Source organism: Myxine glutinosa, chromosome 8 (assembly GCF_964187855.1).
Source record: "Myxine glutinosa chromosome 8, kmMyxGlut1.1, whole genome shotgun sequence".
Classification (NCBI taxonomy): domain Eukaryota; kingdom Metazoa; phylum Chordata; class Myxini; order Myxiniformes; family Myxinidae; genus Myxine; species Myxine glutinosa.
Genome location: NC_136268.1, coordinates 125,168,972 through 125,185,469, shown reverse-complemented (window position 1 = coordinate 125,185,469; position 16,498 = coordinate 125,168,972). Strand labels below are relative to the sequence as shown.

The 16,498-nt window shown below is 46.9% G+C and overlaps 1 protein-coding gene across 2 annotated transcripts in view; it reads right to left on the bottom strand.

Annotated features, from left to right (window-relative positions):
- The window catches only part of LOC137432904 (hippocalcin-like protein 1), a 131,446-nt gene extending 115,436 nt beyond the window's left edge, over positions 1-16,010 (bottom strand). The window contains exon 1 of one of the 2 annotated variants that reach the window (XM_068125210.2): positions 15,557-16,010. The gene's annotated coding sequence lies outside the window, so the exon portion shown is untranslated. The remainder of the gene's footprint in view (positions 1-15,556) is intronic. The other variant, XM_068125211.2, reaches the window with a different exon arrangement.
- Between the last annotated feature and the right edge of the window lie 488 nt (positions 16,011-16,498).

The window sequence follows — 16,498 nt, the reverse complement described above, 5'->3', positions numbered from 1 at the left end:
ACTGCAACAAAGGCCCCGATTCTTCCCACCTGCGTTATCTTGTGGGGTCGGCCAGGGAATGTTTTTGGCTCGTCTTTCACGAACTGGTTGGTCAGACCTGACGTTCGACTGAAGGCGACAAGAATTTGTAATTTATAACTCGCCCACTTTTCGCGAAGAACACCGTGGGATGTATGAGGATCACCGATGGATGCAAGCAGATGGGATTGAATCTGGTGAGTTTCACATCCTCTGGCATTCACATCTGGCAGATGTGAATCCTTAAGCTTTTTAAGGCAAATATACATTTATATATACAGTCACGTGAAAAAGTAAGTACACCTCATGTAAAGTTTTGACTTTTTCAACATATTTCAACATACAGCTATTTGATCTTCATTTCAACAATATTGATAAAGGTGATATAATACAACAAATATCATGAAACATTTACATTTTGTAGTCCATTGTATAATTTAAATAAACATTAATGCAAATTTGGCATGTGGAAAAAGTAAGTACACCCTTGTCTCTAACAGGTGGTATTGCCCTCTTTGGCAGAAACAACCTCAAGTAGGCGTTTCTTATAACTGTCTACCAGTCTCTGACATCGACTCGGATAAATTTTTGGCCACTCCTCCATGCAGAATTCTTTCAGCTGTGCGATGTTTGAGGGGTTTCTTGCATGCACAGCTCGTTTCAAATCCCCCCACAAAATCTCGATGGGATTTAGATCCGGGCTTTGACTTTGCCATTCCAGAACCCTCCATTTCTTTATTTTCAGCCATTCCTTGGTGGATTTACTGGTATGTTTAGGGTCATTGTCATGTTGCAAGGTCCACCTTCGGTTGAGCTTCAACCTTCCGACAGATGGCCTCACATTATCCTCAAGCACCCTCTGGTACAATGAAGAATTCATAGTGGATCCTATGATGGTGAGCAGTCCAGGCCCTGATGCAGAAAAGCTGCCCCAAACCATAATATTACCACCACCATGCTTTACAGTTGGTATCAGGTTCTTGTGGTCAAATGCTGTCTTTGGTTTTCGCCAAACATGTCTTCTGGTACTGTGGCCAAATAGCTCTACCTTTGACTCATCTGTCCAGAGCACATTGTTTCAGAAGTGCTGGTCTTTGCCTAGGTGATCATTGGCAAACTTTAGTCTTGCCCTGATGTTCTTTCTGGACAGCAAAGATTTCCTCCTGGCACACCTCCCATGTAGATCAAATTTGTGCAGCCTCTTTCTAATAGTAGACTCGTGCACTTTGACATCAACAGTGGCAAGAGCTACCTGCAGGTCCCGTGATGACATTCTGGGGTTCTTAGAGACTTCTTTCAGCATCATGCGGTCTGCTCTCAGGCTGAACTTGCTGGGGCAGCCTGGCCTGAACAAGTTGGCATTTCTTTGGAATCTTCTCCACTTGTAGATATTCTTCCGGACAGTCGCATGATTGATTTCAAATTGTTTGGAGATCTTTTTAAATCCCTTCCCAGACTCGTAGGCATCGATAACCTTCTTTCTGAAGGCCTCAGAGAGCTCTTTTGATCTGGGCATGGTGACGCCGCACACTTCAACAACAAAGAGCAAACCAAACTAAATGTCTGAGGTTTAAATAAGACAGGTTCCTCCAAGATCTTCTCTAACAATGTTCTAATCATGTGCACCTGAGCTGGTGCACCTGATTCTAATTTTAGGTATTTGAAGTAGTGATAAATGTAGGGGTGTACTTACTTTTTCCACATGCGAAATTTGCATTTATGTTTATTTAAATTATACAATGGACTACAAAATGTAAATGTTTCATGATATTTGTTATATTATATCACCTTTATCTATCAATATTGTTGAAATGAAGATCAAATAGCTGTATGTTGAAATATGTTGAAAAAGTCAAAACTTTACATGGGGTGTACTTACTTTTTCACGTGACTGTATATATAAGGAAATTCCAAGACGGGCATCGAAAATAATAAATGTAGTTATTGCTCCGCTTATTTACCAGGAAATGATGGGATTTTGATGTCTACTTCACATGTTTTTAGAGGTAAGTAATCAATGGCGACACTACTCATATCAAAGGGAGAATAAAACCAAGATATGGAATCAAAGGTGATGTACTTGTATACAGTATTACAATTATTCATATTCCTGTGATGTTCGTATGTTATCTTCTTCACTGTAATTGTCCTGTACCACTTCCCTGATTGGATTTTGGCAACCTGCATCACCCCTGCATTTGTTTCTGGGTGCAGGAAAGTCAGTTAGTGAGGAAGCAAAGTGCCACTCTTACAGCTACAGCTAATGAGATTGAGTGACTCATTCTGTGTAGCCAACTGCTCTAGAACACGATGCACAGATTGCAGCGCTGATCCATTCATACAGTGGGTCTATGTGGTGGTAAAGCTATGATGGAAGCCATCTACAATACTATTTGCTCATGCAGCCATTTGGTAATTCAGTAGAGCATGAAGGCAGCCCACTTGGGCAGCAATCTGCTCCACTTTGGTGGCACATGGTCTTTGCCAGTGACCTTCTTTGTGAAAATGGTTGCACATATGACCTTTAATAATGATCCCTTCTCTACACTGTGGCTAAATATTTCAGACATGAAACTGCGACATATTCCAATCACGGGTTCCCAAATTCAGTGGATGTCTTTTGTTTCCAGTGAATTCAGTGAATTGGACACAGACCCGGAGAACTGAACGTCTGTGGGCACGGACCCGGAGAACGTCTGTGGGCACGGACCCCGGAGAACGTCTGTGGGAACGGACCCCGGAGAACGTCTGTGGGCACGGACCCGGAGAACGTCTGTGGGCACGGACCCGGAGAACGTCTGTGGGCACGGACCCGGAGAACGTCTGTGGGCACGGACCGGGAGAACGTCTGTGGGCACGGACCGGGAGAACGTCTGTGGGCACGGACCCGGAGAACGTCTGTGGGCACGGACCCGGAGAACGTCTGTGGGCACGGACCCGGAGAACGTCTGTGGGCACGGACCCGGAGAACGTCTGTGGGCACGGACCCGGAGAACGTCTGTGGGCACGGACCGGGAGAACATCTGTGGGCACGGACCCGGATAGCTGAACGTCTGTGGGCACGGACCGGGATAGCTGAACGTCTGTGGGCACGGACCCGGATAACTGAACGTCTGTGGGCACGGACCCGGATAACTGAACGTCTGTGGGCACGGACCCGGATAACTGAACGTCTGTGGGCACGGACCCGGATAACTGAACGTCTGTGGGCACGGACCCGGATAACTGAACGTCTGTGGGCACGGACCCGGATAACTGAACGTCTGTGGGCACGGACCCGGATAACTGAACGTCTGTGGGCACGGACCCGGATAACTGAACGTCTGTGGGCACGGACCCGGATAACTGAACGTCTGTGGGCACGGACCCGGATGGATAACTGAACGTCTGTGGGCACGGACCCGGATAACTGAACGTCTGTGGGCACGGACCCGGAGAACTGAACGTCTGTGGGCACGGACCCGGATAGCTGAACGTCTGTGGGCACGGACCCGGATAACAATGTCTGTTGGCACGGACCCGGATAACTGAACGTCTGTGGGCACGGACCCGGATAACTGAACGTCTGTGGGCAAGGACCCGGATAACTGAACGTCTGTGGGCACGGACCCGGATAACTGAACGTCTGTGGGCACGGACCCGGAGAACGTCTGTGGGCACGGACCCGGAGAACGTCTGTGGGCACGGACCCGGAGAACGTCTGTGGGCACGGACCCGGAGAACGTCTGTGGGCACGGACCCGGAGAACGTCTGTGGGCACGGACCCGGAGAACGTCTGTGGGCACGGACCCGGAGAACGTCTGTGGGCACGGACCCGGAGAACGTCTGTGGGCACGGACACGGAGAACGTCTGTGGGCACGGACACGGAGAACGTCTGTGGGCACGGACACGGAGAACGTCTGTGGGCACGGACCCGGAGAACGTCTGTGGGCACGGACCCGGAGAACGTCTGTGGGCACGGACCCGGAGAACGTCTGTGGGCACGGACCCGGAGAACGTCTGTGGGCACGGACCCGGAGAACGTCTGTGGGCACGGACCCGGAGAACGTCTGTGGGCACGGACCCGGAGAACGTCTGTGGGCACGGACCCGGAGAACGTCTGTGGGCACGGACCCGGAGAACGTCTGTGGGCACGGACCCGGAGAACGTCTGTGGGCACGGACCCGGAGAACGTCTGTGGGCACGGACCCGGAGAACGTCTGTGGGCACGGACCCGGAGAACGTCTGTGGGCACGGACCCGGAGAACGTCTGTGGGCACGGACCCGGAGAACGTCTGTGGGCACGGACCCGGAGAACGTCTGTGGGCACGGACCCGGAGAACGTCTGTGGGCACGGACCCGGAGAACGTCTGTGGGCACGGACCCGGAGAACGTCTGTGGGCACGGACCCGGAGAACGTCTGTGGGCACGGACCCGGAGAACGTCTGTGGGCACGGACCCGGAGAACGTCTGTGGGCACGGACCCGGAGAACGTCTGTGGGCACGGACCCGGAGAACGTCTGTGGGCACGGACCCGGAGAACGTCTGTGGGCACGGACCCGGAGAACGTCTGTGGGCACGGACCCGGAGAACGTCTGTGGGCACGGACCCGGAGAACGTCTGTGGGCACGGACCCGGAGAACGTCTGTGGGCACGGACCCGGAGAACGTCTGTGGGCACGGACCCGGAGAACGTCTGTGGGCACGGACCCGGAGAACGTCTGTGGGCACGGACCCGGAGAACGTCTGTGGGCACGGACCCGGAGAACGTCTGTGAGCACGCACCCGGAGAACGTCTGTGGGCATGGACCCGGAGAACGTCTGTGGGGGAAAGCCTACAAAAAAAATTCTGCTGCATTGAAGGTTCCCAAGAGCACAGTGGCCTCCATAATTTTTAAATGGAAGAAGTTTGAAACAACCAGGAATCTTCCTAGAGCTGGCCGCCCGGCCAAACTGAACAATCGGGGGAGAAGGGCCTTGTTAAGAGAGGTGACCAAGAACCCGATGGTCACTGGCTCGAGCTCCAGAGATCCTGTGTGGAGATGGGAGAAACTTCCAGAAGGACAACCATCACTGCAACACTCCACCGATCTGGGCTTTAGGGCAGAGTGGCCAGACGGAAGCCTCTCCTCAGTGAAAGACACATGAAAGCCCACTTGGAGTTTGCAAAAAAGCACCCAAAGGACTCTCAGACTGTGAGAAACAAGATTCTGTGGTCTGGTGAAACCAAGATTGAACTGTTTGGCCTCAATTATAAGCGTCATGTCGGGAGAAAAGACGGCACCGCTCATCACCTGCCCAATACCATCCCAACGGTGAAGCATGGTGGTGGCAGCATCATGCTGTGGGGGTATTTTTCAGCAGGGACTGGGGGACTGGTCAGGGTTGAGGGAACAATGAATGGAGCGAAGTACAGAGATATCCTTAATGAAAACCTGAAACAGAGCGCTCAGGATCTCAGACTGGGCCGAAGGTTCACCTTCCAACATGACAATGACCTCTAAGCACACAGCCAAGACAACACAGGAGTGGCTTAGGGATAACTCTGTGAAGGTCCTTGAGTGGCCCAGCCAGAGCCCTGACTTGAACCCAATCGAACATCTCTGAAGAGACCTGAAAATGGCTGTCCACCAATGGTCCCCATCCAACCTGACAGAGCTTGAGAGGATCTGCAGAGAAGAATGACAGAAAATCCCCAAATCCAGGTGTGCAAAGCTTGTCGCGTCATACCCAAGAAGACTCGAGGCTGTAATCGCTGCCAAAGGTTCTTCAACTAAGTACTGAGTTAAGGGTCTGAATACTTATGTCAATGTGATATTTCAGTTTTTTCTTTTTAATAAGTTTGCAAAACTTTCTAAAATCCTGTTTTCTCTTTGTCATTATGGGGTATTGAGTGTAGATTGATGAGGGAAAAAATGAATTTAAACGATTTCAGCATAAGGCTGCAACATAACAAAATGTGAAAAAAGTGAAGGGGTCTGAATACTTTCTGAATGCACTGTAGTGTTGCCTCGTCGCCCTCAAGGCAAGAGTGAGGGTCAGACACAGCAGGCTAATAGTCCAGTCAATCTATGACCGAAAATATGCTAACCTCAAACAAATTGCAAAATAATGTATTTTAGTTGTTTCAATATAAGAACTGTTTCCTACATGACATATAAAAAGTCTAGAAACATTCAGCTTGGGGAACATTTTCAAAATTAGGTTTTCCTTGACCCACCTTGTATGTGGTTTTTAACCACCTTGATATGAAACAGTCCGATTGTTATCGAATTTGATTATACATCACTGTGTTATCAGATTATCATTTCATCTATTAAACAGCCTAATCTCATTTCAAATAAACTTCTTCATAATGTGGACTACCTTTTTCACTTTCCTTTGCCTTAGAAATGTCTATGTTTCCCCGTGAAGGTCGGCTTGAAGGTCAACAGAAGGTGCATTTGAACAACTGATGCCACGACAGTCTCCACATCCAACTGAACACTGCAAACCATGTTTCTTGCAGTTGCAGCGTCGACTGTCACAATCTGTTTTACAGTTACATCTTATGATCTTCAGTAGTTTCTCTGGTGCTGGAGGCAAGTGGGTACGGATAGGCTGAAGTCTGTCACCGGCTGTAATCCATCCCCAGTCCTCTGGAATCAAATCCCCATCTTGCCCTATCCACTGCTGAACTTGCAAGTAAACACGCTGACTGTGGTGTCTGGCTGCTGCTGACGTTGTCGGTAAGACATGAACATGGACAAATGAGGTATTAGTCATGACTTTGCTGCAAAATTTCCTGCACCTCAATTGATCCAAGCCTTCCCCAGGATTACCATTATACAGACAGGTAAGTGCTTTCTCCCCAGCCACAACGACTTCCTCCTTTGATGCCTTTCTGGAAAATACTTCAGCTTGGTGCTTGAAATGAGGGTCACTTTTAAGTTTTCTCAATGCAGCTCCCTTTCCAATTCCATATAAACGAGATGTTGTATCACATCCTGTTATGCTATGAACAAATGGGAGCAAACAACATATTTCAGGGCCAAGTCTTTGCTTGATGCATCTGATGTTCCACACACGCTTTTTCTTAACAGCTGTTTGTTTGGCCTCCGACTTGAAGTAGATATCTCTTGAGCAGATGTCTGCATGGTAGCATAGAAGCACAAGAAGATCGGTGTCTTCTCCAACTAATACTGTCACGTTTGCAGATGCTGATGACACTGTAGTCTGGACAATCAGCAGGTCAGCATCCCCAGTAGCATGTAACGTCTTGATTCCCTTTTCTTCCATCTTCTTGCTGAGAAGATTGATGAAACGTTGTTTGTTTGCAGAGTTGGTCAAAAACTGCTGCTTCTTGGATTTGAGATGCATATCCTCCGTGAATCTGACTTCAGGTCCGTATGTTCTACCAGTGCGTCGCATGTGAGCATGGTCTTTTGTGGATGGGCCATTGCAATACCCATCGAAAACAACTGTGGGGTTTGAGTACTTCAAGACATACTCTACATACAATTTGCAGAGGGATGCAAAACTAGATCCTTGGGGCCGTGGTATGCGTTGCAGCAGAGAACCACCGTCAAAAACATGATGCAGATTTTCTACCTTTGGTGCTGGCATGTCATATCCGGCTAAAGTCCATATTGCATCTGCAAGTTCTGGCTTCTGTGCCTCTCTGAGGAGACCAGATGAGTCAAACAATGAAGAAGGAAAGCTACAGAGTTCATAAGTGAAGACTTCCGAGATGTCATCAAAGAGGCCGTTAGCTGCTGTAATTAAACGTTGAAACAGGAGCTGAGGGTTAACCTGTACTGATTCTCCATCTATCTTCACTGCTGTCTTGGCTCCAAGGGTTACAGCTTGGTTTGCCTTCTTTAAGGTGTAGCTCTGTACATTCTGAGAAACCATTGATTTGAGGACACGAAGGCCATCTTATTTTGCTCTGTCAACATTTACACTTGCATCTGCTGTCACACCAGTTGCTATGTTCCGAAGGGTTGGATCCTCTGCAAATGAATTTATATCCTCAAGGAAAGACAAAATTGTCATGGTGTCATTGTAATCTCTAGATTTTCTTGCTGGCGTGTCTTCTTTGTGCTGTTCACTTGTGTAGAATTCAGTGTCTGTAAACTGCTGCATGGCAATGTTGATGTCTGCACAATCTGGTCTGGAGAGTAACCACTGTGCTCTCTGAGATTCTGACATTCCGTGTCCTCTAGTCAATCCACCTGTTGTTTTAATGCTTCTCATTAAAACCTGCTCTATTACAAGATCTGTAGATAAGCCAGCCCAAAAACGATCACTTCTCCTGAGTACATGGTGTCCAGATTCAAAGCAGGTGTACACTTCAGGGTGATCTGCTTCTAGATTTTGCATATTTTGCAAGGACATGTAAGCTGATTTCACATAGAAATTGTGTCCAGCAGCAGCAAAATATGGCAACATGTCTTGTACAGACTGAAGATGAAGATGCCAGTTCCCTGTACGTTCTGCTTTTATAAACTTGTGGAGTATGTCTATCATATCCATGTACTGAAGCCAAAGAGATGGCGTGCGATGATGAATGAGTTCTACTTTTTCACACACAAGCTTTTCATTCATTTTGTCAACAACATTCTCCATACAGACTGACTCCGCAGTAACGTCTCCTTTCAGTAGATATTCATAGAGTTCAATACATTCTGACAAGACATTGTTGCTGGTTATCCTGGTAGGACCTTGAGCTGCTTCATCTTCAGAGACTATGACTTGAGGAATATCTGCAATATCTGGTTCCCTAGGCATAACATCAGAAACATCATGTTCATTTGAATCTCTGATGTCATTGGACATGTCGTCATGTTGATGCTCTTAAAACAAGGGTACTCTGAATGCCTTTGAAATCAGCATAGCATTAAGGGCCTTGTCAACCAAAAAGTGTCCCCTGACAGCCCTTGATACAGACTTGCATTAGCATAGCTTGAAAACCAAATTTCCTTAGATTTCAAACTATTTTGTATCTGACCTCTGCCGAAAAGTCGCACGCAAAATCCGTCAAATTTATTTCGTTTTTAAAACTGTTTCCGCACGCTAGACTTTTCTAGACTTTTGATATATCATTAAGGCAATACTACTAAGCATGTTTATCAAAAACGTATTTCTTTTGCAATTTGTTTGAGGTAAAATTACAGATTGACTGGACTATAAAGCTAGATAGAGCTAGAGAGTGCCAGTGGGCCAGAGTGTCAGAGAAACAGCTTCATGTTGGGGCTGAGTTGTTGTTTTTTTTTAACCCAATACCCGCATCACTGCATGTCTCAACCCCATTAGATTATCCCAACATGGGCCACTTGGGTCTCAGCCCTCAGGCCATTCAAAATTAATCTCCACCAAAAGTCCTCCCTGTGTCTCCACTCTCTGGGGATTCCCCTTCCAGCCTCGGAAACCAACAATTCCTGCCTTCTGCACGCTGCCAGACAGATGTGGCAGAGAAGTCATCTCTGTTGGTGGGAGCAATGTGATGTCCTGACAAGGAGTTTCCGTAGAATTGGAACTTCAATGTTAGAGGAGGCCATTATGCTCATCAAACATTATGTGCAATGGTTGCCAACTCTATTATTTTAATGCCGAGCATCAAGAAAGGAAGCAGAACATCATTTTCAAAGTTTTTCATATGACTCGGCCACAATTCAAAGTACTGACCTCCCAGACTCAGAGTGGATACTCTACCCTTTACTACACAGTGTTGTGCCCAGCTCTACCCAATATCTACAAAGATGAGAGGGATTAACCTAGCCATCTTTATAATCGGCTAATACCTGTCCAGTGTCCACTCACGGGCAACAGTCAAAGACACCTTACCCAAAAGGTGGTCTTTTCCTCGTGGTCCCCCTGTGCTGTCTTTCCCTCGCGGTCCCCCTGTGCTGTCTTTCCCTCGCGGTCCCCCTGTACTGTCTTTCCCTCACGGTCCCCCTGTGCTGTCTTTCCCTCGCGGTCCCCCTGTGCTGTCTTTCCCTCGCGGTCCCCCTGTGCTGTCTTTCCCTCGCGGTCCCCCTGTGCTGTCTTTCCCTCGCGGTCCCCCTGTACTGTCTTTCCCTCGCGGTCCCCCTGTGCTGTCTTTCCCTCACGGTCCCCCTGTACTGTCTTTCCCTTGCGGTCCCCCTGTACTGTCTTTCCCTCGCGGTCCCCCTGTACTGTCTTTCCCTCGTGGTCCCCCTGTGCTGTCTTTCCCTCGTGGTCCCCCTGTGCTGTCTTTCCCTCGTGGTCCCCCTGTGCCGTCTTTCCCTCGCGGTCCCCCTGTGCTGTCTTTCCCTCGCGGTCCCCCTGTACTGTCTTTCCCTCGCGGTCCCCCTGTACTGTCTTTCCCTCGCGGCCCCCCTATGCTGTCTTTCCCTCGTGGTCCCTGTGCTGTCTTTCCCTCGCGGTCCCCCTGTACTGTCTTTCCCTCCCGGTCCCCCTGTACTGTCTTTCCCTCGTGGTCCCCCTGTGCTGTCTTTCCCTCGTGGTCCCCCTGTACTGTCTTTCCCTCGCGGTCCCCCTGTACTGTCTTTCCCTCGTGGTCCCCCTGTGCTGTCTTTCCCTCGTGGTCCCCCTGTGCTGTCTTTCCCTCATGGTCCCCCTGTGCTGTCTTTCCCTCGTGGTCCCCCTGTGCTGTCTTTCCCTCGTCGTTGTCAGCTCTTTCACGAGCCTCGATTCAGTATCCAAAAACAAACAAACAAAAAAAAACATTTAATGCAGGCAAGAATATCTAAAGCTACACAAACGTACATTGTCGCAACAGCCATAATCATACTATTGTCCTCTTCTCCATCAATGTAACAACACGAACAAGCTTAGTTATGTGCAGGGGAAGTTTTGAAACACTCTAATATGCAATCCATTACCAGGACATAAAAAGCCATTCATGCACATTTACAAAAATTGTCAGGATAATATCAGACAAACGGCAAATCAGCACTGTATATATGGGATTTAAAAGGTGGAGTCCAGCTTTGTGCACAGCAGAAAAAACAATCCAATGATTTTTAAAATCAAATAGCATTACAGTAGAGGGTTGGTGGCTCCTTTGTCAAGATGATAAATTGATATATTAAATGTCATCCACATATTGCGGAATTTCCGACCATGTGAAAAGAGGGTATAACAGTACCATGGTACAACAGGAAACTGATTGCAAAAAGAGGGGAGGAAAAGATGGGAACAGGGAATGAAAAAAAGATGGGAACAATAAATGAAAAAGAATATGGGATCAAGGGAATGAAAAAGAAGATGTGAACAAGGGAATGAAAAAGAAGATGGGAACAAGGGAATGAAAACAAAAAAAAGGAACAAGGGAATAAAAAAGATGGGAAGTGATGAAAAAAGATGGGAATAAGGATATGAAAAAGATGTGAATAAAGGGAGAAAAACAAAAGATTGGAACATGGGAATGAAAACAAAAGATGGGAACAAGGGAATGAAAACAAAAGATGAGAACAAGGGAATGAAAACAAAATATGGGAACAAGGGAATTCAAAAAGAGATGGGGAAAAAGGAATGAAAACAAAAGATGGGAACAAGGGAATGAAAACAAAAGAAGGGAACAAGGGAATAAAAAAGATGGGGAAAAGGGAACGCAAAACAGGATGGGAACAAGGGAATGAAAAACTAGATGGTATTCATAGAATACTTACCCCGCACAGTCAACTTGGTGTGAGCCAACTCTTGTTTTTAAAGGGTTTTTTTGTTTCTTTGATTCAATATGGCTGCCAGACCCCGTGAGTGGAGACATCATTTATGATGTGAATATGAATATAAACTTATAAGTTTATATTCTCCAATATAAGTTTTGCGTAGATTACGCTGAATAAATTTCAAATTGATCAGACTAAGCGATCAGATTGACCCTGTTGAATTATGACGTCATAATTAACGCACCAATGACATCATCATTCACAAAACGTATTCCACATGCAGAGTTCTTTACAATGAGCCACGTTTCAATTTTTTTCCATGGAACGGAGATATAAAGGTGCAATGTTTTTCGGTTTTTCCAAGATGGCGCCTGTACCACATGACCGATGATGGCATAATTATCAATAAAAGACATATACAGGAGGAGGCGCTCCTATGGTGAAAATTTTGGGTCCATCGGACCAACAGTTGCAGAATTTTTTTTTTTTCATACTCATCTATCAAGTGTTATATTTGTCTAATTATGACGTCATAATGAAGGCACCGGTGGCATCATCATTAACATATCTTATTCCCCCTGCGGAGTACTTGACAATGAACCATGTTTAATTTTTTTTCCATTGTGCGGTTTCGGAGATATAGAGGTGCAACGTTTTTCCAAGATGGTGTCTGTACCACATGACCTTTGACATCGTAAATATGAAAAAGATTGTACAGGCAGAGGTGCTCATGTGGTGAAGATTTTCCTGTCAATAGGACCAATGTTTGCCAAGAAAATGTTTATTTTTAAATGCAGACACGTGTGTACGTATGCCACACATACGCACACTACCAATTATTGCTTAACCCTACTTTTCGCTTCACAAGCGCTGGATAAAGATGGCAACAAGGGAGAGAAAAAGATGGGAACAAGGGAATGACAAAAAGATGGGAACAATTGAAGGGAAAAAGGATAGGAACAATTGATGAAAAAGATGGGGGCAATTGAATGAAAAAGGATGGGAACAAGTGAATGAAAAAAGGTGGGATGGCACAAATGAATGAAAAATATGGGAGGGAACAAGTGAATGAAAAATATGGGAGCAATTAAATGAAAAGATGGGAACAAGTGAATGAAAAAAGATGGGAGCAAATTAATGAAAAATGATGGGAGCAATTGAATGAAAAAGGTGGAAACAATTGAATGAAAAATATCGGAACAAGTGAATGATAAAAGATGGGAGCAATTGAATGAAAAACAATGGAAGCAATTGATTGAAAAATGGTGGGAACAGGTGAATGAAAAGAGATGGGAATAAGCGAATGGTAAAAGATGGGAGCAATTGATTGAGAAAGGTGAGAACAGGTGAATGAAAAGAGATGGGAATGAGTGAATGAAAAGAGATGGAAACGAGTGAACAATTGAATGAAGAAATATCAGAAGTGAATGAAAAATATAGGAATGAGGGAATGAAAAAAGATGGGAACAAATTAATGATAAAGATGGGAACATAGGAATGAAAAATATATGGGAGCAATTGAAGGAAAAATATCAGAAGAAGTGAAGAAAAAAAGATGGAACAAATGAATGAAAAACCATGGGAATAATTGAATGATAAATATCAGAACAAGTGAATGATAAAAGATGGGAACAAATGAATGAAAAAAGTTGGGAACAATTGAATGAACAATATTGGAACAAGGGAATGAAAAAGATGGGAACAAATGAATGAAAAAATATGTGAACAAATGAATGAAAAAATATGGGAGCAATTTAATGGAAAAAGATGGGAAAAATTGAGTGAAAAAAGATGGGAGAAATTGAATGAAGAAACATGGGAACAATTGAAAGAATAATATTGGAACAAGCAAATGAAAAAAGAATGGGAGCAGTTGAATAAAAAAGGTGGGAGTAATTGAATGAAAAAAGGTGGGAACAAGTGAATGAAAATGTAGGAACAAGTCGATGAAAAATATAAGGGGCAAGAAGAGAGGAAACCCAGGATGCAGCATATGGTGGGGGTAGGCAATAGGGTTAAGTTGGTTAGACATGGGGGTGAGAGAGCTCGAGGAAAACCACAAACCCTAAAAGATGAGATTGGGGGAAAAGGTGAATGGATAAAGGCGAGTCACAGAAGTTGAGGTGGGGGCGGGAGGAGGCATAGGGAAAAAGGTAAGCCCTAGATGATGACGAGGTGGGGTGGGGTGGGGTGGGGTAGGGAGGTGCGGTTTAGGGAAGAGGACAACTGGAAGATGAGGTGAGGTGGGGTGGGTGTAAGGAGGAAGGCAACTGGAAGATGAGGTGGAGGTGGTGCAGGGAGGAAGGCAAGTGGAAGACGAGGTGGTTTGGGATGTAGGGAGGGAAGTGGAAGACGAGGTGGAGTGTGGTGCAGGGAGGAAGGCAAATGGATGATGAGGTGGAGTGTGGTGCAGGGAGGAAGGCAATTGGAAGATGAGGTGAGGTGTATGAAGGAAGGAAACTGGAGGATGAGGTGGATTGTGGTGCAGGGAGGAAGGCAACTGGATGATGAGGTGGAGTGTGGTGCAGGGAGGCAGGCAATTGGAAGATGAGGTGAGGTGTATGAAGGAAGGAAACTGGAGGATGAGGTGGAGTGTAGTGCAGGGAGGAAGGCAACTGGATGATGAGGTGGAGTGTGGTGCAGGGAGGAAGGCAATTGGAAGATGAGGTGAGGTGTATTAAGGAAGGAAACTGGAGGATGAGGTGGATTGTGGTGCAGGGAGGAAGGCAATTTGAAGATGAGGTGAGGTGTATGAAGGAAGGAAACTGGAGGATGAGGTGGAGTGTGGTGCAGGGAGGAAGGCAATTTGAAGATGAGGTGAGGTGTATGAAGGAAGGAAACTGGAGGATGAGGTGGATTGTGGTGCAGGGAGGAAGGCAACTGGATGATGAGGTGGAGTGTGGTGCAGGGAGGAAGGCAATTGGAAGATGAGGTGAGGTGTATGAAGGAAGGAAACTGGAGGATGAGGTGGAGTGTGGTGCAGGGAGGAAGGCAATTGGAAGATGAGGTGAGGTGTATGAAGGAAGGAAACTGGAGGATGAGGTGGGGTGTGGTGCAGGGAGGAAGGCAATTGTAAGATGAGGTGGATTGTATGAAGGAAGGAAACTGGAGGATGAGGTGGAGTGTGGTGCAGGGAGGAAGGCAATTGGAAGATGAGGTGAGGTGTATGAAGGAAGGAAACTGGAGGATGAGGTGGATTGTGGTGCAGGGAGGAAGGCAATTGGAAGATGAGGTGGATTGTATGAAGGAAGGAAACTGGAGGATGAGGTGGTGGTGAGGAGGTGTGATAGGAAAAAGGCACACCGTGAAGACGAGGTGTAGGGTAAAGTGCAGTGATAACGATGAACCCTAGAATAAGAGGTGGGGGAAGGAGAGTGGAACAGGGAAGAAGGAAAGCCTGAAACGGTGAGGTGGAGCGGGGGCAAATTGAGGATCGGTGGGGGAGGAGGAGGTGGGAGGAAACATGGTGAAAATGTGCGGGAATCAAAATATGAATACAATGGAATCTGGGTCGACAACAAAGAGAAGGATTTGGAAAGAGTGTTCAAGATCAAGATGTCCATTTGTGGAGAGGGGGTTGACGGACATGGAGGAGGGTTTTAAAGGGAAGATGATGTCCATGATCATGTCTTTGCGAACATCAGAGTATTGTTGTGACATCGTGAAGATGTAACAGCGGCAGGTGGAGGAGGAACGCTCGGCGACATTCCGGACAATGATGTACTTACTGTACACGTTTATAAACGAAAACAATGAAGGATTCAGGAAGGAAAAGGAAACGATGCCAGACGGTGTCGACCATCGGGGTGACAGAACCCGCATTCTCCCGCCATCAATGGGCACCTTCGTCAGGCTCACCGCACCTCATCTTTTTCCTGTCATAACCCTCACATCACCACCACTGCCATTCCTCCTCTACTCACCCGGTCGGGGCAGGAACGGTGTCGGTCGATCGGTCCTCGGCCTCCAGCCGGTCACAGAGACATCCAACGGCCAGTCGAGCCGCGATGGGAGATCAACGGAGGGGATGAGGAGAAAATCCTGTCACAAATCGCCTCGATATCCGGGAGCGATTGGCAGAGAGTTGTTACGGGGAAGATAAAGGATGAAAAGCAAGGAATATTTGCAGGGGGAGCAGGGAGAGTCGAGCTACGCTCCCCCCCTCCACCCCCATATCCTTCTCTTCCCTTCCTCTTCTTCTCCCTCCCACCTTCACCTTCTTCCTCTTCCCCTAATCAGGGCCTCTCTTCTCCACGTGACGGTTTTACCCGCGGACAAGGATTACTCGAAGATCGTGTGCTCGATGTCCGCAACTGTGACCGGTCCGACCACTAAGGTCTAAGGCCCATTCAGGGCCCAAAAGAGACCACGTGACGCGGCGATTGGACGGCGACGCATAACCGGGAATGCGCCAACACTCTCATCATCGTTCCTTTTATTCCCCCATTCCCAAACCCTCCATTGCAAGTCCCAAAATATTATTGGAGTTAAATATTTACTGGATTATTTTTTATTATTTTTGCTTCGCTCATCCTCACGTCCACCGGTACCCTTAAAAATTCCTTCCATCCCACCTCTCCCCAACCCCGCCAGGTAACATCCCTTCTTAACCTCCCCCTTCCCCTCCCCTCCTTTCATCTCTACCTTTATCTTTATCTTACCAGTAACACTTTGCCCTCCATTCTTCCAGGGATGTCTTCCCTTCCTCTTCCCTCACATACTTTCCAGCGGTTTCCCTCTTCCTCCTCTCCCCCACATCAGCACATGCCATCTCTTCCTCTTCCCTCATCTCCCTCATTCACCTATTCCATAATCTCCCCCTTATTCTTCCCCCCTTCCCTAGTCTCCTTCCTTCACCTATTCTC